The sequence below is a fragment of the Mytilus californianus genome, unplaced genomic scaffold (genome assembly GCF_021869535.1).
Source record: "Mytilus californianus isolate M0D057914Y unplaced genomic scaffold, xbMytCali1.0.p SCAF_3, whole genome shotgun sequence".
In the NCBI taxonomy this organism is placed as follows: Eukaryota; Metazoa; Mollusca; class Bivalvia; order Mytilida; family Mytilidae; genus Mytilus; species Mytilus californianus.
In genome coordinates, this window is record NW_026262679.1 from 114,410,524 (window position 1) to 114,427,047 (window position 16,524).

Genomic DNA, 16,524 nt, shown 5'->3' on the forward strand with positions numbered 1-16,524 from the left:
TCTCCTGTACATTTTGAAAAAAATTGTCAGAAGACTCATGATAATTTTTCCCTATTATCTTGAAATTTAAAATAGATGGGTAGAAACTTTAAATAGCAATAATGATCAGTAAGACAAGATCTACAAATAAGACGACATGGGAAATCGTCAGACGACTCCTTATTGGAGTTATTGCTTTTTAATGACGATTTTTTGCGTTTTTGCCAAAAATAGAAAGATAACCACTAAGATAAGCAAAAATGATCAGCAAGACGAGCTCTACAAATTATTCACATGGTTGAAATCGTTTGACGACCCCTTTTTGGAGTTGATACCCTTTAATGACGATTTTTACCATTTTTTTACATTTTTGCCTATATCTGAAAAATATAATAGATAAACTCATCATAGATACCAGGATAAATATAAGTAAATAAGCTTTATTTAGAGTCGGCATAATATAGAGCTTTTAACCTACATGCAAGGCAAAGCAATACAATACATAATAAGCATGCAATAACACAACAAACTATTCAAAGTCTGAAATGGGCACTTCCTGCACTCGACTGTACCGATCCTCACTTGACCACTCCGGACCGGTCCGATTTCCACTCGATATCACTTGACTGTAGTCTGAACCACACCGAACAGTCTGAACTTGTACTCGACTTGTCAGAAATTGCTCTAACATTCAACAGCTGTTCCACGGCCCCATCTTGTCTGGCGAAACAGCCGTTAGAAGTCAGAGCAATCTCGACCGGGTTGAAACAGTCTTAACCCATTCTCGACCTGTTTTCATGGTCTTGAAAATCATCGACCATAGGACTTTAAGGTCTGAACCATACTCTTATACCAAAATCAGAACAATACTCAACCAAATTCTGAACCTTGACCAATAAACATCTACTTTATCAATCTTGAATTTATAACTATAATTTATTCAACAACAAACCACTTATTTTAACATTGATTTTTTTAACATTTGACAAATCACTTTCTTAGAATTTAAATTTTGTAGGCCAGACGCGCGTTTTGTCTACAAAAGACTTAACAGTACTGCTCGAATCAAGAATGTTAGATAGATCAGAAACTTGAATAAGCAAAAATGATCAGCAAGACAAGATCTACAAATAAGTCTGCTGGTCGAAATCATCAGTTCACTCCTTATTTGAGTTTTTGCTCTTTAATGAGAATTTTACCAATTTTTAGTGTTCTGCCTCTAATAATGAAAACTATTCAATATAGATAGCCACTTTAAATGGCAATAATGATCAGCAAGACTAAATTAACAAATAAATGAACATAGGCGAAATTGTCAGTCGACTCCTTAATGGAGTTCTTGCTCTTTAATGACGATTTTTACCAATATTTTACGTTTTGACTATTATCTTGAAAACTATAAAAGATCGACACTTTAAATGGCAAAAATGACCCCAAAAACAAACAAAAAATAGAGAGAAACTGCAAACTAAAAAAAGGATCAGCAATACAAGAGGTTTTTGTCATGAATTATATTCTAGTCCACAATGTTGGAGAGTGTCCATTGTTGAAGATGCACATGGAACTAGGTGAGCAGCACATTCTCTTTTGAGGTTCTACGTTAATACTGTTTTCATTATTTTTTAGCACACCTGGCCCGAAGGGCCAAGTGAGCTTTTCTCATCACTTGGTGTCCGTCGTCATCGTTAATGTTTTACATTTTGAACTTCTTCTAGAGAACCACTGAATGGAATAAAACCAAACATGGCATGAATGTTCCTTATGAGGTGCTCACCAAGTGTTATTACTTTGTAGCAAATCCATCAACCAAGATGGCTGATACTGAGGACCCTATTGACAATACATACAAATGTCTTCTTTTAGAGAAAAAAGTAAAATCACAAAAATACCGAACTCCGAGGAAAATTCAAAAAGGAAAGTCCCTAATCAAATGGCAAAATCAAAAGCTCAAACGCATCAAACGAATGGATAACAACTGTCATATTCCTGACTTGGTACAGGCATTTTCTTATGTAGAAAATGGTGGATTAAACCTGGTTTTAAAGCTAGCTAAACCTCTCACTTTTATGACAGTCTCATCAAATTCCATTATATTGACAACGATGAGTGAACAAAACAAACAGACATAATAGGTAAACATGTCAAAAATAGGGGTACAGTAGTCAACATTGTGTTATAATCTTAATCACTATTAAAACAAAAAATATGTAACAAGGAAGCACAAAATGGTATATAGACCAAGCATATTAGCAAAAATTAAAAACAAGAATACACAAATTTACCATAGTACAATAACACAATGACGAGAATTATAAGTACAGAGCCACGTCATATATGTTCCTTATGAGGTGCTGACCAAGTGTTGTTACTTTGAAGCCGATCCATCATCCAAGATGGTCGCCAGAGGGGGAGTAAGTTTAACATAGGACCCTATTGGAAATACATACAAATGTCTTCTTTTAGAGAACTACTAAATGGAATGAAATAAAAACATGGCATGAATGTTCCTTATGAGGTGATGAACAAGTTTTGTAACTTTGTAGGTGATCATTCATCCAAGACGGCCGCCAGCGGGGGACTTCGTTTAACATAGGACCCTATGGACAATACATACAAATTTCTTCTTGTAGAGAACCACTGAATGGAATGAAACCAAACACGGCATGAATGTTTCTTATGAGGTGCTGACCAAGTGTTGTTACTTTGAAGCCGATCCATCATCCAAGATGGCCGCCAGAGTTGGACTTAGTTTAACATGGGACCCTATAAGAAATACATACAAATGTCTTCTTTTAGAGAACCACTGAATGGAATGAAATAAAACATGGCATGAATGATCCTTATGAGGTGCTGACCAAGTGTTGTAACTTTGTAGGCGATCAATCATCCAAGATGGCCACCAGCGGGGACTTAGTTTAATATAGGACCCTATGGGAAATACATACAAATGTTTTCTTTTAGAGAACCACTGAATGGAATGAAACTAAACATGGCATGAATGTTCCTAATGAGGTGCTGGCCAAGTGTTGTTACTTTTTAGCCAATCAATCATTCAAGATGGCTGCCAGCGGGGAACTTAGTTTAACAAAGGACCCTATGGACAATACATACAAATGTCTTCTTTTAGAGAACCACTGAATGAAATGAAACCAAACATGGCATGAATGTTCCTAATGAGGTGCTGACCAAATGTTGTTACTTTGTAGCCAATCAATTATCCAAGATGGCTGCCAGCAGGGAACTTAGTTTAACAAAGGACCCTATGTGAAATACATACAAAAGTCTTCTTTTGAAGAACCACTGAATGGAATGAAACCAAACATGGTATGAATGTTTCTTTTGAGGTGCTGACCAAGTGTTGTTACTTTGTAGCTGATTTGTCATCCAAGATGGCTGCCAGCAGGGGGAGTAAGTTTAACATAGGACCCTATGTGGAATACATACAAATGTTTTCTTCTAGAGAACCACTGAATAGAATGAAACCAAACATGGCATTAATGTTCCTAAAGAGGTGCTGACCAAGTATTGTTACTTTGTAGCAGAACCATCATCAAAGATGGCCGCCAGCAGGGGACTTAGTTTAACATAAGACCCCATGGGAAATACATACAAATGCTTCTTCTAGAGAACACTGGATGGAATGAAACCAAACATGGCATAAATGTTCCTTATGAGGTGGTGATGAGTCCTCAATACATGTATCTTTATAGATTGAGATATACTGTAAACTGCAAAAGTATCAAGAAAAGAAGATCTACACATAAGTCAACATGAGCAAATTTGTCAATTGACATCTTCTTGGAGTTATTGTCCTTTTAAAGTCACAATGAATTTATTGGTAATTTCTGTACAAAAGTCTTCTGCTTTTGATTAAATTACAGGGCCAATATTAAACCAAATTTGGCCTCATTCATTATTAGGGTATCTGTTATGATTTTAATCTATTTTTACATGATTTCCAAAACCAAAGTAGAATCAGGTGAGCGACACAGGCTCTTGAGAGCCTCTAGTTAATTCTTGCTCCAGTACTGATTATTTTCGGGGCCTATGCAAACAACTTCACACTTCATCTTTTGTCAGAGGGCATGTGCTTTTTCTTAAATAAATTGTGGGATTATAAATTTCTTTAATGACTATTTTTCAGAAGGTGCAAAATATACCCGTTTCAAAAAAAAGTTAACATAAAAAGAAATAAAAATATGCATTCAAATGTAAATACATTGAAGTAGCTCTTTAGTAAAGATTCACTAGAGGGTAAAAATGTACAAGCACTGTGACTAAATTTCTGTTGAATGTGATTCTATATTTGTCTTCGGTTGATAATTTGTCAGCATTTCTATAGTGGACGGACGTCTTCTTCTAACTTGCTTGAATACTAGTAGTTCTTCCAGAGACATATATTATATGTCTGGTTTTTCAATGTATCCGACAATGTATATCTTAATATAATGAATTGAACTGTCACAGGACTGCACATCCAGTTATTCCCTTTATTACTATAGAAATTTATGCACTATGATCGGCCTTTAATATACGTGAAGAGGTTAGATCAATATCCGATTCGTTTTTTTTTTTTCACGTCATGGTCAACTTTCTTAATTGTGGGGGGCAACACGGGCTTTGGGCTCCGGGTTCCATTCTAATTTTATCGTTGGGCTCTAGACTCAATATAATGGGCTACGGGCTCCTTTAGGCAAGTTTTGGGGCTCAGGGCTCCGCTTTATGTATCCAGGCTCCAATGATAGGGCTCCTAAGGAACTGTGGAATCCGTGGTATTACCCCATTAATTGTTTACTAACACAACTCTGTCTTAGCCTTTTGTGTACCTTTATGTTTAATATGTTATGTTCATGTAATCATATAAATGCTTACAAATGGCTAATAAGTGTGGTTTTTTAAATGGATGTAGTAATTTATTTTATATTTAACCATACATGGATTCATTCTGTGGATCACAGTTTATAATAGATCTTTTACAAACAATATTTAAGGTATATTGTAAACATTATCATGATTCAAATTCCATTCTCATCAGCTTGTTCATTTTGATCTTGTGGGTAGAAAATAGCAGGGATAATTTTGTAATTCAATCTTGTCTGAACACAAGAATATAATTTTTATTGCAAAACCCAAACAGTCCCATGTTTTCATATTCCTTTTCAAAATTTCCTACGGTAATTTCAGTGCTCTTATTCCGCGTACTATGATAATGATCCATCCCAACATCTAAGATCTAAAAAATATTTTCAAGTAAAGCATAAGTATTTCCTGTTTTTTAACCAGCTGTAAAGATATGCAATTTGATCTCAACGATCATTTAAACACAATTCATTATATTTACTTCGTAAATCGTGTTTAACAAAATATAACAATGCATTACACATTGCAAAAAGGATAATTAATTACACTACAGCTACAAAAGTCAGACCATTTGTTGTATTCTATTGTTTCTCATAGGGTATTTAAGTTGTTATTTTCTAAGCCAAATCATACTGTTTGAAGAAAACGGGAAAACTAGTAAGGAAGAAGAAAACGTATTTGGAAATGTATATTTTGCATATATGGTGAAAGGTAATATTTTTTACTTGATCGATATCTAAAGATATAAGATATTATATTTTTTTATTCCAATTAAAGGGCCCATGAAGAGCAAAGTAATTTATTACTGGCAATGATTTAGATAATTGACACAATAATCAAATGTTGATAATCATATATAAATATGAATATAATCTGGCAATGATTTAGATAATTGACACAATAATCAAATGTTGATAATCATATATAAATATGAATATAATCATTTCAATTTTAAGAACTAAAGCTCAGACGCGGGGAATCGAACCCGGGCCGTCTGGGTGAAAACCAGAAATCCTAAAAGATAAATGTATATATTTGTTAGTGTGTTCGCGCATCGAATGTTGCTTTTGATTGTCACTCTATAATCATTTTCTTTCATCATTGGCAATATGAATTACGGATTTTGACTGTAAATTTCAAGCTCATAAATAACGTTTAAAATTACACTAAAACCGCAGTATGCCCTTTGTAACGTATTTTCGTTTAAAATTAATCTCCGCATTGAGAGAGAGAGTGTCCATTAAAATATTAAAGTAATTAAATACATATTTTTCTTATAAAGCGTACAAAATACACTTCACCTACTGATAAACAACGTGAAGTATCACAGCTTTTATTGTTTTGCTTCATGTCAAAGATGCGAGGCATCAACATGGAGTAAAAGCTCACACATAACTGCAATTTCAAGACAGTTCTGGTTTTAAGTTGAATTCTTCGGTATAAAGATGTCGAAGTCGCTACATATGTGCATTATATGCTGGTCAATAAACACTAACTACAAACAATATCTAGTGGACAAAAGAAAACTATCAAATTCTGTCATAATTAGCCAAAAACATCATTGAATAAGAAAAAAGAATTTTATTAATGTAAAATCCAAACAATATGATTGTCCTAAAATAACAAAATTAAGCAAGAGAGAATATATGTATACAATATATATACAAGTCTAATTTAAATTAAAAACAACGTTCAAACGTATGATTGCGTTGGATAAAAACTGCAATTTTTATACGTGTGCATGCAAAACAAATTTCTTGGTAGAGGGGTCTAAATACAGCACAAACAACATTTTCCAAAAGACAAAAAAAAGTGAAAAAGTATATTTTAACAAAACGCATTTGACTAGCAGGTCGAACAACGGATGTTCTTAAATCCTGCATATATATAGGACTCTAATGTGCGATGGTACTCTAAAGTGCGATGGTCACGCTAAAGTGCGATGGTAAACGCTAAAGTGCGATGGTGTCAAACGCTAAAGTGCGATGGTATGACACGCTAAAGTGCGATGGTATAGTACGCTAAAGTGCGATGGTGTAACAGGAATGGGGTTCATGCAATGGTTTTCGTTTGTTTCTGTGTTCCTATTATTGTAGGTTATTGTTATGTTTATTAATCAAGCCGTTGTCTTTCTCTTCTTATTTGTTTTACAATGGACATTGTGCGGCCCTATGTATATATAATATATAGATTGCTATGCGGCGTAGGCTAAGGCTCCACGTTAAAGGCCGTAGTTGGTAGTTGCATATATCAACGACATTTGGTCTAGGGTATATTTGTGTCCTCTTTTTTTATTCAAAGTACGATAGTTGTCAAAAAAGTGTAATGGGTGCATTGTAGTTGCTAGTATATACGTTCAAGTTAGAATACTATGCGGTGATAGCCAATGCTCCACGTTAAAGGCCATGCGGTAATCTATAGTTGCTTACATTAATGACATTTGGTCTATCTGGTCGTTGTGTTACTGTCTAGTTGACGTATATCCATATCTTTAACAGAAATAAAGAACCATATTGTAAAAAAAAATGATTTATAGAATGATTCCATTGGAAAGTATAAAGAAGACTTTATTTCTCGCAAGTTCATAACATCTGATTACAAACATAGGAGAAGCTGCTAAATTAAATTTGGACGAATTTAATTCCTCAACATTCAAGTGAGCCCTCTCCAGAATCTCCTTTTCCTCTAAAGTTAAATTATGTAACCTTAACATGAAAAGTAAAAATATCAAAATTATTTCAGAATAAATGATCAAATGATCATGCGTATGATCGTCCTTTATATGCATGTGATATTTGCCACTGTACGTTCAACAAGCAACAATAAGTTTATATTACTTTATCAATTAATTTTACCGAACTACTGAAAATACGGTTTTCAAAGTGTTTCATACACATCGTCACTATTAAGGTAATCCGCTTTTTTATTTTTGTTGATTTCCATTGTTGTCGGGAAAACGCACTTTAGCGTATTGAGCCATCGGACTTTAGCGTGTTCCATTTAATAACACAGACCATCGTACTTAAGCGTATTAAGCCATCGCACTTTAGCGTAGACCATCGCACTTTAGCGTGACCATCGCGTTTTAGCGTCCCCATCGTACTTTAGAGTCCTACATATATACGCATAAAAAGTGTACATTCAAAAGAACACCAATATTTAAAAAGGGAAACATTAAATGTAAGTATCTATAAATATTTCGGATGACAGATATCCTTCATCAGTATGATTATGATGTAAAATGAATCATATCAATCTATTCTGATTTAACTATAACAATCTTTAAATTTATACAATTAAAACCGAACAACGCTTGTACAATTCTAAAATTTCAAAAATGACGTAGGTAAGGTATTTAGAACAGAGACTGTAAAGATATGCTCCTAACAAAAATAGTAACGGGCGATATAAACTGGTACATTTCTAAAATTTCACAGGTGACGAAAGTTGAGTTATTACAACAAAGACTGCGTAGAAATACATTCCCAATGAATAGCACTGACCGATTTGTGCTGGTATAATACTCAAATTTCAAATCTGACGAAGGTAGAGTAATTACAACAGAGGCTGCGTATTTACACATCCCAAATAAATGGCAGTTTGATAATTTTTTATTTTTTTTTATTTTGACAAAGGTTAAGTAATTCACCGTGACTGCGTATTTATACATCCCAAATGAATATCACCCTGCGATTTAGACTCGTATAATTCTAGAAGTTCAGAGATGACAAAGGTAAAGGAATAGCAACAGAGACTGCGTAGTAATATGTTATAAAACCCAAATGAAAAGCACTGCGCGAATTAGAACTACACCTTTTCATTGATCCTATTTGGTGCCAAAGTTTTTAATTTTCTTATCCAAAATCTTTCCCGAGTGAGTCTATCCTCCCTAGACCCAAGTTGTGTTGTGGTCTATGATTGTTATGGTCTGTATCATACTGAAAAAAGGCGACTACAAGAACTTCGCGCTCACCTAAAAAATTGAGGCTAAAGAAGAAAAGACATTGATAAAGTTTTCTCTCGTGCTAATAACATCAGCCGAGATGAACTTTTACAATATAAAGACAAAAAGGTCAACAAAAGAGTGTCGTTTGTGCTGACTTACCATCGCAAATTTGACAAATTATCACACCTTATCCGCGAAAATTGGAAAGAAATAGAAAAACATCATAAACTATCCAAGATCTTTCCCGAGCCACCTTTACTGGCTTTCCGTAGGCACAAAAGCCTTAAAGACTTGCTGGTGAGAGCTGATTTATCCTCAAAATCAGGCTCTTCGTCTGTGGGCTCTTGCAAGGGATGCAGAAACAAACGATGTCTGACTTGCAAGCAAATACTGAATACCCAGACTTTTAACAGTCACTCCACTTGTACGGAATACACCATATTTTGCAACGTTAATTGCAAGACTACAAATGCTGTGTATTTTCTACAGTGTAAATGTGGTAAACAGTGTGTTGGCGAGTCAGAACAGCCATTTCATAAACGTATGAACGACCATCGTACCGATTATTCAAGCCAGACCTTCCTCTCAGTCGACATTTGAGATCACCTGGCCACACTAAGGCAGATCTCAATCGACTGACCATAACAATCATAGACCACAACACAACTTGGGTTTAGGGGGGATAGACTCACTCGGGAAAGATTTTGGATAAGAAAATTAAAAACTTTTGCACCAAATGGGATCAATAAAAAGGTGTAGTTCTAATTCGCGCAGTGCTTTTCATTTGGGTTATATTACGTATTACTACGTAGTCTCTGTTGCTATTCCTTTACCTTTGTCATCTCTGAACTTCTAGAATTATACGAGTTTAAATCGCAGGGTGCTATTCATTTGGGATGTATAAATACGCAGCCACGGTGAATTACTTAACCTTTGTCAAAATTAAAATTTTTAAAATTATCAAACTGCTATTTATTTGGGATGTGTAAATACGCAACCTCTGTTGTAATTACTCTACCTTCGTCAAATTTGAATTTGAGTATTATACCAGTTCAAATCGATCGGTGCTATTCATTGGGAATGCATTTCTACGCAGTCTTTGTTGTAATAACTCAACTTTCGTCACCAGTGAAATTTTAGAAATGTACCAGTTCATATTGCACATTACTATTTTTGTTGGAAGCATATCTATGCAGTTTCTGTTCTAAATACCTTACCTACGTCATTTTTGAAATTTTAGAATTGTACAAGCGTTGTTCGGTTTTAATTGTATAAATTTAAAGATTGTTATAGTTAAATCAGATAGATTGATATGATTCATTTTACATCATGATCATACTGATGAAGGATATCTGTTATCCGAAATATTTATAGATACTTACATTTAATATTTCCTTTGTTTTAATAATGGTGCTGTTTTTGTGCACTTTTTAGGCGTTTATATAATTTATTTATTGTGTACAGATATCGTTACTCGTAATGATCCAGCGTCCTCGTAAGAAAGATTATAAAGATGCTGTATGATTACCGATGAGACATCTATCTACAGACGGACCAAATGTCGTAGATGTGATCAAATATAGGTAACCGTACGGCCTTCAAAAGTGATCAAACCCAAATCGCATAACAAGCTATCAAAGGTCCCGAAATGACAAAATGTAAAATTATTCAAGAGAAAAACCAACGATCTATGTACAAAACATTACAAGTAAACGAAAAACACATATGGTATATAGCAACAAACGACAACCACTGAATTACGGGCTCCTGACTTTAGGTTGTTGTTTGTTTGTTAGTTGTTGTTTTGTTATATTCGTGACAATATGCCTTCTTTCAAATTAGCATTTAAATTATTATATATTAATAATATTTAGAAACGAGATCACAAAGGAAACGCTGCACACCTCTATTATATTTATTCATAACATAGGTTAAGTTCTATCGTTAATATTCATATAAAATCTTACATGTAAAATATACAATGCATGCACAACTATTATGGTTCAATGTTTCCATCATTATACATCTAACTTGTGCCATTAACAATAACCATCACTATGTCACATTCGTCACTGGAAATAGAAATAGCAAATTTTTTTTCAATTACTCAATCGAATGAAGTAAGAAACCCGTTAGGGGTTTAGTATCATACCATCATGAAATATATGAGAAGAACATAACCCGTATCATGCCAACAACTGTTTTTTTTTTAAATAAATGTGTTTAATTCCGATGCAAAGACCCTATAAGTGAATCAATATTAAAGCCAAAATATTATGCATGTTAATTGTTTAATACTTGAAAATGTACCGTAAAAATAGAAGTCAGTTCACAGACAACCCCTTAAATCACTGGCAAATTCCTTTGACGACACGCTTTACCTTTGTATCTTGAAAACGCATCACTTCATAACAATTTAAAATTTTGTGTGTGTTAGCTAGGGCTATGTCGTCAACATCGGAAATTTCTGGTATGCCCTTTCACGAAATATTTCAATAGAATGTGCTACTGGTTTTATTGAACTTTCAAAATGATAACTAATTCTCAATAACTTTAAGTAATATAAAGGCATAAATATGAGGCTAATTAGTAGGAAGAAACATTTGTGTTTCAAAATGCATCTCGTTGTTTTAATATAAAGAAGGCAGTCTACTTATCCAGATGTATTCAAAGACTTATATTTTGATAACATACACTTTCAGTTTCAAAATTTGTGGATAACATAGGAAAGCGAAATTTAATAAATTTTACAAAAATATTATCGAAGTTTCTAAGTGAAATACATATGATACGACTTGAACAATTTTGATTTGTAAATTGTTGTAGAACTCATGATCACATGTTTGTTTTTAAAAAATATAGTTCACAAATATGTGAATTATAATTCTAAATACAGATTATATTGACTTTGACGATTTTAAGCAGTTTTTTTTTGCCCCGCCTAAAATAGTAGTAGGGGCATTATGTTTTATGGTCTGTGCGTCTGTTTGTTCGTTCGTTCGTTCGTCCGTCCGTTCGTCCGTCTGTCCCGTGTCATGGTAAAGTTTTTGGTCAAGGTAGTTTTTGATGAAGTTGAAGTCCAATCAACTTGAAACTTAGTACACATGTTCCCTATTATATGATCTTTCTAATTTTAATGCCAAATTAGAGTTTTGACCCCAATTTCACGGTCCACTGAACATAGAAAATAATAATGCGAGTGGGGCATCCGTGTACTTTGTGACACATTCTTGTTGATTCTGTGTCTCTTCATATCTTTTTTTTTGTAAGATATATCTGATCGGAGTAAGTTCCAAGCTTTACAGCATAATAAGAAACATGCATTAATATCATATTCCTGTGTGAAAGTAGATAAATTACAAGTTCACGAAAGTAGTTAAATACTGAACGTTCATGCACGTAGGAATCCACCATATAATGGATTAATCCAACCTCGATTATGAACTGCACGTTCACGCACATAGGGTTCCATTCCGGTAATATGGCGATAGCATGAACATTAAGGTTGTTTTCTAAAGACAATCGAAGAATCCTATTCCAATTAGAAAATGTCTTCAGATTATTGTTGATGACTTTTAAACAAATTCAATAGACAACGATACAAACTTTGTTCCTATGATATCATTATATCTTATAAGTCCATATGGTCGTTGTGTTGGCTTATATCCATCCCATTTTCACAATCTGAATAAACTTATTTACATTTGGTATGAATCAACGCTGGTTAAATAGTTGTAATTTCTCTTCTGCATTCAGTTTGATTATGTTTTTGGAACAAGTTGTTGAAGATTAAACATGAAATATCACGGAGAGTTTTTAATGATCAAGCTATCCACGACCTTCATTTTATGAAATAAGCAACTTATATATTTTTTGCTCAATTCAAAAGATCTTCTAATAATTTGGTATAACTAGCTTATGATTCTTAGATGTATATCTAAAATTGATAAGATTGAACTCAGAATCTCGTGAAAATACTTACCATACAATATTTGTTATTAAAAAATAGTCTCGATAATGAATCTTTCAATTTGAGAACGAAAACGCTAACTTACAAATTAAAAAAAAATAGAAAGGTGTAAGAACTATTTCTGGAAAGAAAACTGCAAAAGAGAAATCACTGAGTCATTTATAACACTCGAGTAAGTGATAATGTTTATATATGGTTCCCAGAGGAACACTTCAGTTAACTAAATGGAAACTTTTATTTTGTTATCCGCAGGGTGAGCATTTCACTAAAAGATAACTTTTGATATGTGTTCCCCAGAGGCATATAAAGCTGTCTGTTTGCCATAGAAACATTTCACTACATTGTAATTTTTATTATGTGTTTCCCGGTGGAGCATTTCATAAAATTTTAAATAGTTATGTTTTATAACGCATGCAAATGCACTACCTACCGGTTCAACAAGGGAACTTTTTAGACGAGCACAAAAATGTCTCCGTTGACCCGGAACACCAATTCATTGTTGTGGTCAAACAGCTAAAGAAAACTGAAAAAGCTCATAAGCATCACTTTTATTTCAATCAAAAGTGACAGGCAATAAATGCACACAAAAAATAAAACACTGGAAAAAATCCAGGTGACAAATTTAAAAATAGCAAAAATTAGGTTCTTCGGAATGCGACATATGAATGTATTCGAGTTATCATATCTCAATAATAAGCAGATCTAAATATCACCGAATGGTGATCATAATTGAGTGACCACGGATACCATAAACAATTTATGATCCCTATTTCTGAGATATTATGAATTAAATTAGGATACGATAGAAAACTCAGATCTGCAAAAAAGTAAAATAACAAAAATACTAGTATTATACTACTTGCAAGGTCCCTGACTCGGGACAGGCATATGAATATTGATGGGCTTAAACAAGTTTGTTAGACCTCAACTTCGGACTTAATAGAACATATCAATATATTAATCAATATGGCTTTAATGGTAATATTAAGTCCAAGATCTCAACCCTCACCCTTTTTTGTGCTTACTAACAAAGGATTTCTATGTAATTCTATAATAAAATGCATAGTACTGTTTGTAGGGTGCCATTGGATTTTAAAACAAAACGGGGATTTTTTTTATTCGATTTTCTTGCTGAAATATAAAAAAATACAAAATATGGCTATTTCTAAAATTCTTTAAAAAAAATATTATTCGCTCGTTAAGGACGTATTATGGTATACCGGAGTAAGTCAGTATGTCAATAGTTCGTATGATAACTGAAATTTGCTTTCAACAAATCTTATGAAATTTAACACAACCCAGGGATTTTCGGAAGAAAAAAGTAAAATAACAAAAATACCGAACTCCAAGAAAAATTCAAAACGGAAAGTCCCTTATCAAATAGCAAAATCAAAAGCTCAAACACATAACGAATGGAAAACAACTATCATATTCCTGACTTGGTACTTGCATTTACTTATGTAGAAAATGGTGGATTAAACCTTATATAGCTAGCTAAATTTCTCACTTGTATGACAGTCGCATGAAATTCCATGATATAGAAAACAATGTGTGAACAAAACAAACAGAAATAATACGTAAAAATGTCAAAAATAGGGGTACAGCAGTCAACATTGTTTTATAATCTTAATCACTATAAAAACAGACAAATATGCCAAAAAAGAAAAACAAAATAGCATATAGACAAAGCACATAAGCAAAAATAAAAGACAAGAATACAAAAAATGAGCATAGCATCCATACTTCAAGAATCTCGTGTATTATTTGGGAAGTTAATACGGAATATTCATCAACAAAGTCTTGGTATCTTCCGATGAACTTTTTTTAGAAAAAGGACGAGACACGAGACGTCCTTTGACATAACCCTAGTCATCAACTTTCTGCTCAGACACTGGTGACGGTGACGGTTTTATAAAGTCTGAGTAGCAGCTGCAGGCTCTTGAATACCGAATGAGTTGGAAAATGTATATCCCATATGCAGGTGAAGTTGGTATATTACTACTAAGGTGGGGGAAATTAATAATTTCAAAATTAAAATCGTCTCGTTTGTCATAGATTCTGGTAATGAGATGACCGCTTATGTCAAATTCGATGCATACGTCTAAAAATGAGGCGGAGGAGGCCGTGACTGTTCTGTATTTAATTTCTTGTTCTAGAGGATATATTAATGGGACCCAATCAGAAAAGTTTGGATTGTTAATGGAAAGAACATCATCAATAGAATGTGAGATTAAATGATCTGTCTTTTTGAACTTATAGTTTTAGACAAGCGTCTGAAGGAACTCCAACTCCTGAAAGTAAGAAGAGGTAGGTACCCTTTCGATTCTGAAGGTTTTTGGTCTGTCTCTCTAGACTTTTGATTATCAGATTAAGTGCATTTTTTCACATTTCGCAGTCTAACTCGAGTTTGCTTCAATCTTGTTTTAGTAAAACTGTATACTGTTATTGGGATTGATAAAAGAAAGCTCCTTTCATATTTTCATTTTTTTTTCTGGTTTGCCGTTCCAGGAGTTTACCTGTCAGATTTGAGACAGTCTTTTACATGTTGTTCATTAACTTGAGTATGTTTGGATAATTTTACTTTAAACTTTACACAATTGTTGGAAGTGGTTAAAGTAAGGTACCTTTTGGTTTTTTTTTACTTCAGATTTATGAAGCTTTTGATTGTTAAATTTAAAGGAATGGTGAAAGTTCCACAAATTTTACTTCAGATTTATGAAGCTTTTGATTGTTAGATTTAAGAGAATGGTGAAAGTTCCACAATTTCAATATGCAAAAAAAGGATGTACCATGCGCTCTTGGTGCAGCCGTTTATTTAAAATTTTCCTGCATTTTATTTGTGGAGAAAAAATACGTTTTTTTTTAATGAACATTGAAAAAAGCCCGCCCTGAGGAAAATAATCCTGTCTCCCCTTTATTCACCACTATGAAATTAGAATGGGTGATGCCTTAGTGTCAACCTTTTCAACATTGTTTCAATGTTTATTTCGTTCAATGAAAACCGTGAAACTTCCAGTATCTACATATCTAAGTAAGTACAAAACAGCGATAATTACTGAAAAAAGTTATAAAAAGGTCAGTGCTGAATCAGTATACAAATACGGAAAAAATAGGTACTGATAAAATTACTAGTAAAATAAAACCAATACTAAAGCCATACTGAAAAAAATCAGTTTATAAACAATACTGAGGAAACTGATATTGTATTGAAACCGTCAGTACTGAAACTATGAAATACACAATCAAATTACAAATACATTGATGGAGAGATATATAAAACAATGATTATTAGCCGACTATACGGTATGGTTTTTTTTTCATTGGTGAAGGCCATACGTTATCCTATAATTGCTTACATCTTCTTCATTTGAAATCTGGTGGATAGTTGTCTCATTGGCAATCATACCACATATCTTTATTTATATATATATATATATATATTAATCTCTGATTAAAGTTATAACATATTCTGTACATATTCAACAGAGATTAAAATTGTACAATCACTTTGAGTAAATCTTGATTATTTCTATTTTCCTTTTGGTTGTTACTTTTTCGACATTTTTTTTCTTCTAAATCATAATTGGAATAGACGCTTTCTTCTTATCTTGCTTTTTTAGTTCCTCAATGTATCCGCGCAATGCACGTTCTTGAGATAATAGATTGAATTCTGCCTCGCACGGCTTCGACTTCGCTTCCAATATTTCATCCTTGTCACGGCACCAATATTGCGTATAGTGGCTAAGATATCATATAATGGCATGAACTA

General features: G+C 33.4%; 1 protein-coding gene across 2 annotated transcripts in view; it reads left to right on the forward strand.

The window, feature by feature from the left end:
- The first annotated feature begins 5,461 nt into the window (after positions 1–5,461).
- The window catches only part of LOC127735875 (uncharacterized), a 125,331-nt gene continuing 114,268 nt past the window's right edge, over positions 5,462–16,524 (forward strand). For both annotated transcript variants that reach the window (XR_007998631.1, XM_052246276.1), the window contains exon 1: positions 5,462–5,550. The gene's annotated coding sequence lies outside the window, so the exon portion shown is untranslated. The remainder of the gene's footprint in view (positions 5,551–16,524) is intronic.